The 14,390-nt window shown below is 42.6% G+C and overlaps 1 protein-coding gene across 4 annotated transcripts in view; it reads left to right on the top strand.

Moving 5' to 3' along the window:
• The first annotated feature begins 1,151 nt into the window (after positions 1–1,151).
• LOC100358819 (NACHT, LRR and PYD domains-containing protein 12) overlaps positions 1,152–14,390 on the top strand; it is a 74,434-nt gene continuing 61,195 nt past the window's right edge. For 3 of the 4 annotated variants that reach the window (XM_070067446.1, XM_070067445.1, XM_051827233.2), the window contains exon 1: positions 1,827–1,921. The gene's annotated coding sequence lies outside the window, so the exon portion shown is untranslated. Of the gene's footprint in view, positions 1,249–1,826; positions 1,922–14,390 lie in introns of those variants that run through there. The other variant, XM_017349976.3, reaches the window with a different exon arrangement.

The raw sequence follows: 14,390 nt of genomic DNA, 5'->3' as shown, positions 1-14,390 counted from the left end.
GTCCTTGCTTTCTACTTAGCGAAGCATTCTAAGTACAGGCACATACACGATGCACAGAGTGATAAAGTTTTTTTAAAACGTGAGAAAACAAATACACGAGTGGGTATAGGTGGGTGCAGAGTGGGCCAAAAGGAGAAAAGGGGTGAGTGAGGGAAAGTAGAGAGAGGGCACCTCCTGCACCTACCGGTCCTTTTGCGCTGAGTCAGAAGACAAGCCCCTCCCACCTGCCAACCTGTTTTAGAGGTCGGAAGGGGAGTGCCTACATGGCACCTCCCTCCAGAGAAAATTCTGTGGGCTTGGACTGACAAGTAGGAGCGTAGAATCACCTGAGACGGGGCTTGTGGTTTGTGACGTCCAGCTTCGTGGTTCTAGGCTAGCTATTCCATATCAAAATCAGGGTATTTAGCATTTCCATCTCCATAATATTGTATAAGTTGGGAATCTTTCTACTCTTCCTTTCTAGTTATTTTTTTTTTAATTTTTTGACAGGCAGAGTGGACAGTGAGAGAGAGAGACAGAGAGAAAGGTCTTCCTTTGCCGTTGGTTCACCCTCCAATGGCCGCCGCGGCTGGCGCGCTGCGGCCGGCGCACCGCGCTGATCCGATGGCAGGAGCCAGGAACAAGGTGCTTTTCCTGGTCTCCCATGGGGTGCAGGGCCCAAGCACCTGGGCCATCCTCCACCGCACTCCCTGGCCACAGCAGAGAGCTGGCCTGGAAGAGGGGCAACCGGGACAGAATCTGGCGCCCCGACCGGGACTAGAACCCGGTGTGCTGGCGCCGCAAGGCGGAGGATTAGCCTAGTGAGCCGCGGCGCCGGCCCCTTTCTAGTTATTTTGAAATATACCATAGGTTGCTGGAGACTGTAGACTAGCTAGGAAATGACCCAGCTGTTGGGCACAACGGCTGGAACTTTCCCACACCACAGAAGAGAGCTGGATGGGAATTGGAGCAGCCGGGACTAGAACCGGCGCCCATGTGCGATGCGGGCCCTTCGCCCGCTGCACCACAGCGTCGGCCCCGTCCCTAGACACTCTCAAAACCGCCCGCAGCGCGGTCTTCCCATTTTATTTTCCTCCCCTTTCCCTCCTGCTCCTCAGTGCTCCCTCGCTCCAGCAGGGTGCTTCCCTGTGGGCCGCCTCCTCTCTGAGTCATTTCCCCTTCCCCGCCCCAGAGACCTTGGCTCGCTCTCCCTACCCCTTCCCCGCCAGCAGGAAGTACAGGAAGGGCAAACTGGCTTTGGGAATCCAGGTGAGCGCTTTCATCAGCGAAAATGAGAAACACCTCCGTAGGCCAAGGGGCTGGCGGCCCACCACCTGAAGGCCCTTAAAGCCAAACGTGGGAGGTGTCACACCGCGCCCGGTGTCTCCTGGAATGTGAGGAGGGTAGCCGCAGCGCAGTGCGGCGGGCCTGCTGCGGGCTCCCCAGGGCTGAGCTCTGCGCTCGCTCGCTCGGACAGGGACCTCGCTGGGAAGCTAGCAGGCGGAGGAGGGCTGGCCGCAGAAGCCACCATGGGGGGGGGGGGGGGCTTGAGGATGCACGCTTGGGGTGTGTGCGTGTGCCGGCGGGCTAGAACGTGTGGTGAGGGGCAATGCGTGTGCGACGAGGGGCATGTGTGTAGCAGCGCGTAAGTAAGCGAGCCGTGTGCAGATGCCAGCAGGTGACGATTTCTTTAGGTATCGCTGCCGGTGTGTGCGCCAGCTTGAGAGGCACTCGGGCGTGGACGGGTGCGTGTAGGTGGGCGTGAGGGCATTTTTAAGCGTGTGCGCGGGGTGCGTGCGTGCGTGCGTGTGGGATCCGTACGTGGGGGTACGTGCGTGGGGGGTGTTGCGTGCGTGGGGGCACGTGCGTGTAGGCGTGCATGTGGGGGAGGGAGGAACGGAAAGGAAGGCTGATTTACTGCGGGAGCGGGACTGACTCTGCGGTAAGTTAGAGAAGTTGTGGGGTAACAAGGTTGAAGTTAGGATTCTTAACCCCCTTTTTGTGACATGGACGGGAGGGTGCCCGTTGAAAATGTGGGAAAAACAAAAATCATAGGGTTTACATGTGAGCATCGAGGATTCTGTGGAGGCTCACCCACCACTGGTGTTTGAGAGGCTGGGGAAGACCCCGAATAGGTTGCTTTGCTATTTATCACCTGTGGTGGTTGAGTCTGTGGCGAAATGGAACAGGTGACCAGGCTGTTGTCTGATCTTTCTGTCTTGGGCTTGGGTAGACTACGTTTGCTGTTCCAGTGAAGATGGTGCCCTCAAGGTGGGGTATATGAAACAGAATCACTCCCCAGAGGGTGCCTTAGGGGCCTTCAGGATAAAGCTGGACTGAGGTGCATGGCATACAAAACTCCTCCCTGGCGGGTCCTCTCAGGAGCCTCGGGGCTTGCTGGTGGGCTCCTTGCCGAGAGATTGGCTTCTCGTGGAATGTTCTCCCTCCCCGAGGGTCTGGACAGCGTGTGGGTAGTGGGAGGAATATGGATCTAAGGTTGTGACTTTGTTGGATAAACAACTCCAAGGAGGCCCACAGATGTGGGTTCTGGTCCCATCTTTACCATTAATTAGCTCTGTGACCTTAAACAGTTTTCTTAATCTTCCTGTGCCTCACTCCTCTCATGTATAAAAGAAGGTGATATCTCCTTCACAAGGTGGAAGTGTAAATGAGACTATAATAAATTCCCAGCACATGGGAACCCTTTAGTAAATGGCAATATTTGTTAAAAAATTATATATACATTTAAATTTATATCAACGGATTTATATTTGTTAAATATAAGTACACTTATTAAATATAAATACATGGAAAGGAGGCTGACCTGCAGGTTATATACATGTAAATGTATTTATAAATATATAATATACATGAGTGTGGACTTCAAAAACTTCCTGGGGAAATTAAAATATTTATTTTGGTACAAAATTTTTAACTGATACAAAAATGTGTTATGTTTCAATGCATGTATATGTTGTATAATGTCCAGGGTAATCTATCAATCTGTTCAAACATTTTATATTTCTTTATGGTGAAAACATTCAAAATCCTTTCTTCTAGTTTTTTTTTTTTTTTGACAGATGTAAGTACAGCATCATCTGTAATCAACCTACTATGTGATAAAATACCAGAACTTCTTACTCTGGTCCAACTAGAACTTAATATCCATTAATCAGTTATTCCCCATCCCTATGTCCCCAGCATCTACTCTTAACATGTATGAAGTTGATTTTTTAGATTCCACATAGGAGCCACATCATGAGGTACCTGTCTTTCTGTGCTTGGCTTATTTCACTTAACATAATGACTTCCAGTTCCATCCGTGTGGTTGCAAATGTCAAGATTTCATCCTTTTTAATGGCTGAATAGTATTCCTTTGTGTATTTGGACCATATATTCTTTATCCATTCTTTAGCGGCTAGACAATTGGGTTTCCATCTCTTCAGCTGACTGATTTCATTTCTTCTGGTTATATACCCAGTAGTGGGATCAGTGGATCATATGGTGGTTTTAGTTTATTTATTTATTTTTTTTTGAGGAACCTCCATACTGTTTTTCCACAATGGCTGTACTAATTTATATTTCTACCAATAGTATACAAAGGTTCCTTTTTTTTTCATTTCCTTGTCAGCACTTGTTACCCTTTGTCTTTTTGGTAATGGCTAGTCTAACTGGAGTGAAATATTGCATTGTTGTTTTAACTTGTTTTTCTATGATAGTGATATGGAACATTTTTCATGCACCTGTTGGCCATTTGTATCTCTTCCTTCGAGACATGTCCGTTTATATCTGCCAGTTTAAAAAATTGGATTATTTGGGGTTCTTTTTTGCTATTAAGTAGTTTGAGTTACTTATAGTTTCTGATTATTAACCCCCTCTCAGATAAATAACTTGAAAATATTTTCTCCTGTATATTGTCTCTTCACTCTGTTGATTGTTTCTCTTTGCTGTACAGATGCTTTTTGATAAAATCCTATTCGTATATTTTTGCTTTTGTTTCCTGTGCTTTCGTGGTCCAATAAAAAAAAAAAATTCTTGCCCTTTCCAATGTCTTGAATCATTTCCCCTATGCTTTCTTTTAATAGTTTCAAAGTTTTAGATTTTATTTATATATTTTAAAAGATTTATTTGAAAGAGTTACAGAGAGGCAGAGGTAGAGGCAGAGAGAGAGGTCTTCCATCCTCTGGTTCACTCCCCAGGTGGCCGCAACAGCCAGAGCTATGCTGATCCGAAGCCAGGAGCCAGGAGCTTTATCTGGGTCTCCCACGTGGGTGCAGGGGCCAAGGACTTGGGCCATCTTCTGCTGCTTTCCCAGGGCAAAGCAGAGAGCTGGATCAGAAGTGAAGCAGCTGGGATTCGAAGCGGCACCCGTATGGGATGCCGGCACTGCAGGCAGCAGCTTTACCTGCTACCCCACAGCACCAGCCCCATTATTTATATCTTTAATTCATTTTGTGTTGAGAATTTTAAAGATTTATTTAGTCGAAAGGCAGTTATGAGAGAAAGGGAGAAACAGATTTTCTATCTGCTGGTTCACTCCCCAAATGGCCACAATGGGCAGGGGCTGGGCCAGGCTGAGGTCAAGAGCCAGGAGCTTCATTCAGGTCTCCCATGTGGTTTGTCAGGGGCTAGTACTTGGGCCATCTTCCACTGATTTCCCAGGCACATTAGCAGGGAGCTGGATCTGAAGAGGAGCACCCGCACTTGAACCGGTGCCCCTATGGGATGCTGGTGTTACAGGCTGTGGCTTAATCTGCTGTACCACAGCGTAAGCCCCTTGAGTTTATTTTTGTACATACTGAGAGATAAGGACATGTGTCATTTCCCTACATGTCAATATCAATTTTCCCAACTGTATTTATTGAAAGACTGTTCTTTTTCTAATGATTATACTTAGCACCTTTGTTAAAGATCAGCTAATTGTAGACGTGTGGGTTTACTTTGAGCGTCTCGTTCCATTGGTTTGTGTGTCTGTTTTTTTACCAATATTACGGTGTTTTGATTACTGTAGCTAAAGTCAGGTACTGTAATGCTTCCCTCTTTCTTCTTTTTTTTTACCCCCTTAAGCTTTCTTTGGACATTTGTGGTCTTTTGGTTCCATACAAATTTAAGTATCATTTTTCTAGTTTTATGAAAAAAGTCATTGGTATTTTCTTTTAAAGATTTATTTAGGGGCTGGCTCTGTGGCGTAATGGGTAAAGCCACCGCCTGCAGTGCTGGCATCCTTTATGGGCGCTGGTTTGGGTCCTGGCTGCTCCACTTCTGATCCAGCTCTGCTGTGGCCTGGGAAAGCAGTAGATGATGGCCCAAGTCCATGGGCCCCTGCACCTGCGTGGGAGACCCGGAAGAAGCTCCTGGCTTCTGATTGGCTCAGCCTCAACTGTTGTGGCCATCTAGGGAGTGAACCAGCAGATGGAAGACATCTCTCTCTCTGTCTCTCTGTCTCTCTCTCCACCTCTGCCTTTCAAATAAAATAATTAAATCTTTTAAAAATGATTTACTTATATATTTGAAAGGCAGACTTAGAGAGCGAAGGAGAGATAGAACTTCCAACTGCTGATTCACTCCCCAAATGGCTGCAACATCCGAGGCTGGGCCAGGCAGAAGCCTGGAGCCAGGAGTTTCATCCAGGTCTCCCATGTGGGTGGCAGGGGCCCAGGTACTTGGGTCATCTTCTGCTGCTTTCCCGGATACTTTTGCAGGGAGCAGGATGGGAAGTATAGCAGCTCATACTTGAATTGGTGCCCATATGGGATGCTGGTGTTGTTGGCAGCAGCTTAGCCTACTGTGCCACAATGCTGGCCTGGAAAAATGTCATGTATATTTTGATGGGATTGCATTGAATGTGTAAATGGCTTTGGGTAGTAAGGATTTTTTAACAATATTGATTCTTCCAATTCATGAGCATGGGATGTCTTTCCATTTCCATTCTTTTTTATTGCTGATTAATATTTCATCTTCATTAATATTTCATCACATTTTCTATATCTGGTCATCAGTGGGTGGTTATCTAAGCTGATTCCATATCTTAACTATTGTGAATTGAGCTCTGGTGTAAACATGGTACTAGACATGTAGCTAACTCATATGCTTATTGCCTTTGTTTTTGGTTATAGTCCCAGGAGTCAGGTAGTTGGGCCATATGGTACATTTATTTTTAGTTTTCTGATGAATTGTTTTCCATAATGGTTGTATGGATTTGCATTCCCACCAGCAGTGTATTAAGGTACCTTTTTCTCCAAATTCTTGCCAGCATAATAACCATCCTAATTTGGGTGAGGTGATACCTCATTATGGTTTTTATTTGTGTTTCTCAGATGGCTAGTGATTCTGAAGATTTTTTTCACATGTCTGTTGGCCATTTGTATTTAATCTTTTGGAAAATGTTTGTTCATATCTTTTGCCCATTTGTCAACTGGGTTGTTTGTTGTTGAATTTCTTGAGCTCCTTATATATTCTGGGTATTAATCCTTTGTCAGATGCATAGTTTGCAGAAATTTTCTTCTGTCTTTTGCCTCTTCACTTTGTTAATTGTTTCCATTGCTGTGCAGAATTTTTGCTTTTATTGCCCCTGCTTCTGGGATCTTATCCAAGAAGTCTATAGGCCTTACAGCATTTCCCCTATGTGTTCCTCTAGTATTTGATGGTTTTGAGCCTTAAGTTTAGATCCTTGATCCATTGTGAGTTGATTTTCGTACAGGGTATAAGGTAAGGGTCTTGTTTCTTTTTTTTAAAGATTTATTTTATTTATTTGAGTTACAGAGAGAGGTAGAGATACAGAGAGAGGTCTTCCATCCACTGTTCCACTCCCCAAATGGCCACCACGGCCAGAGCTGCACCGATCTGAAGCCAGGAGCTTCTTCCGGGTCTTTCATGCGGGTGCAGGGGTCCAAGGACTTGGGCCATCTTCTACTGCTTTCCCAGGCCATAGCAGAGAGCTGAATGGGAAGAGGAGCAGCCGGGACTAGAACCAGTGCCCATGTGGGATGCCGGCACTTCAGGCCAGGGCTTTAACCCGCTGCGCCATAGTGCTGTCCCTGGGGTCTTGTTTCATACTTGTGCATGCAGGGCTTCAATTTTCCCAGCACCATTTGTTGATAAGATTGTCTTTTCTCCAGGCAATGATTTTAGCTCCTTTGTCAAAGATTAGTTTGTAGATGTGTGTATTACTTTCTGGAGTTTCCATTCTGTTCCATTCATCTACATGTCTGTTTTTACACCAGTGTCAGGGTGTTTTGGGTATAACAACCCTGTAGTATGACTTGCAATCTGGTATCGTGATGCCTCCAACTTTGTTTTTATTATTTAAGGTTGCTTTGGCTGTTTGGGATCTTTTGTGTTTCCATATGGATTTAGGATCTTTTTAGATCTGTGAAATGTCCTTGTTATTTTGATTGAGATTGCATTGAATCTGTAAATTGCTTTGGGTAGTATGACATTTTTTTAACTTTTATTTAATGAATATAAATTTCCAAAGTACAGCTTATGGATTACAATGGCTTCCCCCCATAACGTCCCTCCCACCCGCAACCCTCCCCTTTCCCACTCTCTCTCCCCTTCTATTCACATCAAGATTCATTTTCGATTCTCTTTATATACAGAAGATCAGTTTAGCATACATTAAGTAAAGATTTCAACAGTTTGCTCCCACACAGAAACACAAAGTGAAAAATACTGTTTGAGTACTCGTTATAGCATTAAATCTCAATGTACAGCACATTAAGGACAGAGATCCTACATGAGGAGTAAGTGCACAGTGACTCCTGTTGTTGACTTAACAAATTGACACTCTTGTTTATGGCCTCAGTAATCACCCTAGGCTCTTGTCATGAGCTGCCAAGGCTATGGAAGCCCCCTGAGTTCACTGACTCTGATCATATTTAGACCAGGCCATTTTGATGATATTAATTCTTCCAATCCCACGAACATGGAAAGTTTTTCTATTTCTGTGTCGTCTTCTATTTCTTTTATTAATGTTTTATAATTTTTATCATAGAGATCTTTCACATTGTTGGTTAAATTTATCCCAAAATGTTTTAACTTTTTGAAGCTAGTGTGAATGGAACTGAGCTTATAAATTCTTTCTCTGCCAGAGCATTGTTGGTGTATAAGAATGCTATTGATTTTTGTGTGTTGATTTTATATCCTGCAACTTTACCAAACTCTCTTATAAAGAGTTCTAATAGTCTCTTTTCTAAAAAAAAGATTTATTTATTTGAAAGTCAGAGTTACACAGAGAGAGGAGAGGCAGAGAGAGGTCTTCTATCTGCTGGTTCACTCCCCAATTGGCCACAATGACTGGAGCGGCACTGATCTGAAGCCAGGAGCATCTTCCGGGTCTTTCACGCGGGTGCAGGGGCCCAAGGACTTGGGCCATCTTCCACTACTTTCCCAGGTCATAGCAGAGAGCTGGATCGAAAGTAGAGCAGCCGGGTCTCAAACCAGCGCCCATGAGGGATGCCGGCACTGCAGGCCAAGGCATTAATCTGCTGCGCCGCAGCGCTGGCCCCCTAATAGTCTCTTAGTGGAGTCTTTTGGTTTCTCTACATAAAAGATCATGTTATCTGCAAATAGGGTTAATTTGACTTTCCCTTTCCAATTTGTATGCCTTGGATTTATTTTTCTTGCCTAGCGGCTCAGGCTAAAACCTCCAGAAGTATATTGAATAATAGTTAATGAGGGTATATATCCGTGTCTGTTTCTAGATCTTAGTGGAAGTGATTCCAGCTTTTCCCTGTTCAATCTGATGCTGGCTGTGGGTTTGTCCCATATTGCCTTAATTGTGTTGAGGTATGTTCTTCTATACTCAATTTTTAAAAGTCTTTTTAATCATGAAAAGATGCTATATTTTATCAAATGCTTTCCCTGCACCTATTGAGATAATCATATGGTTTTTAATCTTCATTTTGCTGACATTATGTATGATGTTTATTGATTTATGTATTTTGAACCATCCCTGCATCCCTAGGATAAATCCCACTTGGTCTGGGTAGATGATCTTTTTGATGTGTTGTTGGATTCAATTTGCGACTATTTTGTTGAAGATTTTTGCATCTATGTTCATCAGGGGTATTGTTCTACTGTTCTCTTTTTTTTCCCCCTCTGGTTTTGGAAGTAAGATAATGCTGGTCTCATAAAGTGAGTTTGGAAGGATCTGTCTCTTTCAAATTTTTTGAATAGTTTATGAAGTATCGCTATTAGTTCTTCCTTAAAGTTTAGCAGCATTTAGCAGTGAAGCCATCTGGTCCTGTGCTTTTCTTTGTTGGGAGGCTATTTTTTTTAACTTTTATTTAATGAATATAGATTTCCAAAGTACAGCTTATGGACTACATTGGCTCCCCCCCCTCCGATGACTTCCCTCCCACCCGCAACCCTCCCCTTTCCCGCTCTCTCTCCCCTTCCATTCATATCAAGATTCATTTTCAATTTTCTATATATACAGAAGATCAGTTTAGTATACATTAAGTAAAGATTTCAACAGTTTGCTCCCACACAGAAACACAAAGTGAAAAATACTGTTTGAGTACTCGTTATAGCATTAAATCTCAATGTATAGTACATTAAGGACAGAGATCCTACATGAGGAGTAAGTGCACAGTGACTCCTGTTGTTGACTTTACAAATTGACACTCCTGTTTATGGCATCAGTAATCTCCCTATGCTCCAGTCATGAGTCTCCAAGGCTATGGAAGCCTTTTGAGTTCTCCGACTTTTATCTTATTTAGACGAGGTCATAGTCAAAGTGGAAGTTCTTTCCTCGTTGGGAGGCTATTTATTACTGATTCAGTCTCAGTTTCGGTTATTGGTTTGTTCTTTATGTCTTCATGCCTCAATTTTGGTAAATTATATGTACACAGAAATTTTTCCATTTCTTCTATATTTTCCAATTTGTTGGCATATAGCTGTTTGTAATAATTCTTAATGATTTTTTGTATTTCTGTGGTATCTGTTGTAACAGCTCCTTTTTCATCTCTGATTTTATTAATTTGGGTCTTCTCCTTTATTTGGATAGGCTTGCCAGTGCTTTATCAATTTTGTTTATTTTTTCCAAAAATCAGCTCTTCATTTAACTGATATTTTGTATAGTTTCTTTTTGATTTCTAGGTTGTTTATTCTCATAATTTGTATAACTTATTTCCTTCTAATTTTTGGTTTGGTTCTTTTTCTAAGTCCTTGCAATGCATTGTTAGATCATTTATTTAATATCTTTCCATTTTTTATGTAGGCACTTCTATAAACTTTCCTCTTAACACTGCTTTTGCTGAATTTCATAAATTTTGATATGTTTTGTTTTCATTTTCATTCATTTCAATGAATTTAATTTCCATTTTGATTTCTTATATGACTCTCTGTTCATTCAGGAGCATGTTGTTCAGTCTCCATGTGTTTATAATTTTTTGTTGTTAACTTCTAGCTTCATCGCATTGTGATCAGAAAAGATACTTGATATGATCTCAGTTTTTTTTTTTTGATGTGTTCAGACTTTTTTTATGTCCTAGAATATGGTATATCCTAGAAAATGTTCCATGCACTGATGGAAAGAACATGTATTCTGCAGCTGTGGGATAGAATGTTCTGTAGATGGGGCCAGTGCCGTGGTGTAGCAGGTAAAGCTGCCACCTGAAGCACTGGCATCCCATATGGGTGCTGGTTGGAGTCCCAGCTGCTCCACTTCCAGTCCAGCTCTTTACTGTGACCTGGGAAAGCAGTAAAAAATGGCCCAAGTCCTTAGACCCCTGCACCCATGTGGGAGACCTGGCAGAAGCTCCTGGCTCCTGGCTTCGGGTCAGCCCAGGCCTGGTCATTGTGGCCATCTGGGGAGTGAACCAGCAGATGGAAGACCTTTCTCTCTCTCTCTCTCTCTCTCTGCCTCTCCTCTCTCTGTGTAAGTCTGACTTTCAATTAAATAAATAAATCTCTTTAAAAAGGAATGTTCTGTATATAGCTATTAGATCCCTTTGATCTGTCTTGTAGATTTGCTCTGCTGTTTCTTTAACTTTTCATCTGGTTGATCTGTTCATTGCTGAAAGTGGGGTGTTGAAGCCCCCCGTTATTATTGTATTGGAGCTTATTCTCCATGTAGATCACTAACATTTGTTTTGTAAAACTGAGTGTCCTAACATTGGGTGCATATACCTTTATTGTAGTTATATCTTCTTTTTGAATTGATCCCTTAATCTTTATATAATGACCTTTGTCTCTTTTAGCAGTTTTTGTCTTGAAGTTTATTTTGTCTCATATGAATATAACTACTTCTGCTTGCTTTTGATTTCATTTACATGGAATATCTTTTTTCTATCCTTTGGCTTTCAGCCTCTATGTATCTTTATTGGTGAAGTGTGGTTCTTATAGGCAGCATATAGATGGTTCTTGGGGTTTTTGTTTTTTGTTTTAGCCATTCAGCTGCTCTGTATCTTTTAATTGGAGAATTTTGTCCATTTACATTCAAGATTATTACTGATAAGTATTGATTTGGTCCTGCCATTTGACATATATATTCCTGTTGTTTGTTTTGAATCTCTATGGTTCTTTTGCTAGGAGATTTTTCTGCTTTCACATTCTTTCATGATGCTGATCATCTTTCTCTGTGTGTGTGTAGTGCATCCTTAAGTATCACTTGTAAGGCTGGCTGGGAGGTGACCAATTCTTCCACTGTTTGTCTTGGAAGGTCTTTATTTCACCCTCATTTATGAATGAGGGTTTGGCCAGGTAAAATATTCTGAGTTGGCAGTTTTTTTCCCCCTTTGAGATCTTGGATATATCTCTCCTTTCTCTCCTGTTCTGTCGGGTTTTTGCTGAGAAATCTATCTAGTGAGAGTTCCTTTAAGGGTGATCTAGCATTTCTCTTTTGCAAATTTTAGGCTGTTCCCTTTGTTTTTACTTTTTAAAGTTTGACTATAATGTGCTGTGGTGAGGATATTTTCTGATCGTGCCTGTTTGGGGCTCTGTGTGCTTCCTGTATCTGGATGTCCATATCTTTCTCCAAATTGGGGAATTTTTTCTGCTGTTATTTCATTAACTAGGTTTTCCAAGACTTTTTTTTTTTCCTATACCTTCAGGATCTCCTAAGACTTCTATATTTGGTTGTTTGATGGTATCTCATAGACCCTCAACACTTTTTGGTTTTTCTAATTTTTTTCTTTATTTTATGTGTCTTCTAGATCACGTATTCTTTCTCTGCCTCTCTACATCTGTTGTTAAGGCTTTCATCTGAATTTTTTATTTGATTTATTTTTATTTATTTAATTTTTTATTTTTATTATTTCATCTGATTTTTTTTATTAGAAATGAATATTTCATTTCTAATAATTCTTTTTTTCAGTGTTGCTATCTCTTTTTCAGAATTTCTCACCCATATCATTAGTTGATATCCTTATTATTTGAATTCTTTTTCAGGCATTTTTGTCAGTGTCCCCTTCTTCACAGTCCAGTATTTATGTATCACTGTGTTCCTTTTGGAGAGTCATATTGCCTTTTTTGCTCTTGTTTCTTGTGTTTCTATATTGATTTTTTGCATCCGAATGGTGGTTCTCTTGTTACTATCTCTCTGGAGGATTTTTTTTTAATTGAAGACTTTATTCCTGAAATGTGCCTCTGGGGCTCAGTGGAGTACCTAAGACCTAGAGGTGAGTTCCAAGGGTGTGTTCCGGGTAGAGCTAGGAAGCTTTGGCCACCATTTATGGGTGGGGAAAGAGTCCAAAGTGACACTGAAAATGGGTGTGGTGGAGTGCCTCTGGCTACAGTCAGTGGGGGGAGGGGAAGCTGGAGTTGGCTAGTGTGTTCATAGTCCCAGTCCTTCTCTGTGCCAGAGTGATCCAGCTGATTCATAGCCTAGAGTGAGCTCCCAGTGCCAGCACACCTTACCCACCTAGGCATGGGTACCATGCAGGGCACTGACTCACTCTGAGTGTGTCCCCAGACCCCTCCACGAGTTCCATCCCCAGCATGCAGGGAGCTCTGAGTCTGTGCAGTCACACACAGTGGGTGCCAGGAAACCCAGCTGTGACCCTTTCCGCTCCATGGCCTGTGCCCAGAACTCTCACAGTCACAGGATACAGGGGTCCACTCTCCATCCTGCAAGCTGCCCCCTCTGTAGCAGTGGTGGTCTCTCTCAGCAGCAGGTCTGCCTCTTGTTTCCTGAGTGAGGACAAAGTTCAGTTAAAACTCACATAAGCAAAGTAAGTCTGGCACTTGGGTGGGGGAAGAGGAGGGAGGCAATGTCGCCCCCCTTCATAGAACAAAGGAGTCACCCAGACCCCCGGCAGCTCCCCAGGCTGTACTCCATGCCACTGGGGACTGTGGAATTCTCTGTCAGTCAAAGCTGCCAGTGGCGGGGGCTGCTTCCCCCTGACAAGATGGTGCTTCCCAGTCAGGATGGCCATGTAGATACCAGAGTGGCTGGTGGCATGTCTGTCCTCTCTCCTTGCCGCCCCACAGAGTGTGTGTTTTGTTCTGGCTATTTGCCACTGAAAATGTCTCCCATCAATCCCCCGTAAATGTGGTCCGTCCTTTGTTTCTCTGCTATCTCTCTGTGGCTGAGGTCAGTATGGCTTCTCACTGTTCTGCAGTCTTCCCTGGGCTTTTCTTTGATAGGGGAATTTTTATTACTGATTCAATTTGGCTACTCATTATCAACCTGTTTAGGTATTCTGTGTGATTTCAATCTTGGTTAAGATGTATGTGACCAGGAATGTGTCCATTTCATCTAGGTTCTAGCCATATAATTGCTCATAATATTCTCTGTAATTGGTATATTATTTTTCTGTTTGGTCAATTGTAACATCTCCTGTTCATCTCTGATTTTATGTGAGTCTTTTTGGATTTTTCTATCCATGGGTTTTTCAATTCTGTTTATCTTTTCAGGATTAACTCTTTGCTTCATTGACAGTTATTTTTTTATCTTTTATTTCTGTGTTTCATTTGTTTCTACTCTGCATTTTGTTACTTCTTTCCTTCTACTAATTTTGGGTTTGATTTTGTGTTTTTCTTTTTTTTAACATTTTTGGCTTTTATTTAGTGCAAAAGATGCATAGGAGAGTGAGAGCTATAGCTAAGAGAGAGGTAAATCTGGGTTCATACCGAGCACCAGGAACCAGCCACGTGGAGGAGCACCTAGGCCAGGAAGCCTAGGGCGGGTGGCCCGAAGGCCATGTGCCCTGGGGTGCAGGGCTACAGCCAGCCCCCTCCTGGCAAGAAGCCAGGGAAAAGAGAAGCAATTTTGTGTTTTTCTAACTCATTGAGGTGCTGTGATCAACTTTTTATTTGAAATCTGAGTTTTTAAAAATATAGGCATTTATTTTCATAAACTTCCATCTTAGTACTGCTTTTGCTGTATCCTATAGGTTTTGGTATGTTGCTTTCCATTTTCATTCATTTCAAGAAACTTAAATTTCTTTCTTAATTCCATCCTT

The sequence above is a fragment of the Oryctolagus cuniculus genome, chromosome X (assembly GCF_964237555.1).
Source record: "Oryctolagus cuniculus chromosome X, mOryCun1.1, whole genome shotgun sequence".
Lineage (NCBI taxonomy): Eukaryota > Metazoa > Chordata > Mammalia > Lagomorpha > Leporidae > Oryctolagus > Oryctolagus cuniculus.
Note: the sequence above shows the minus strand (reverse complement) of the source record. Positions and strands in the feature narration are given on the sequence as shown.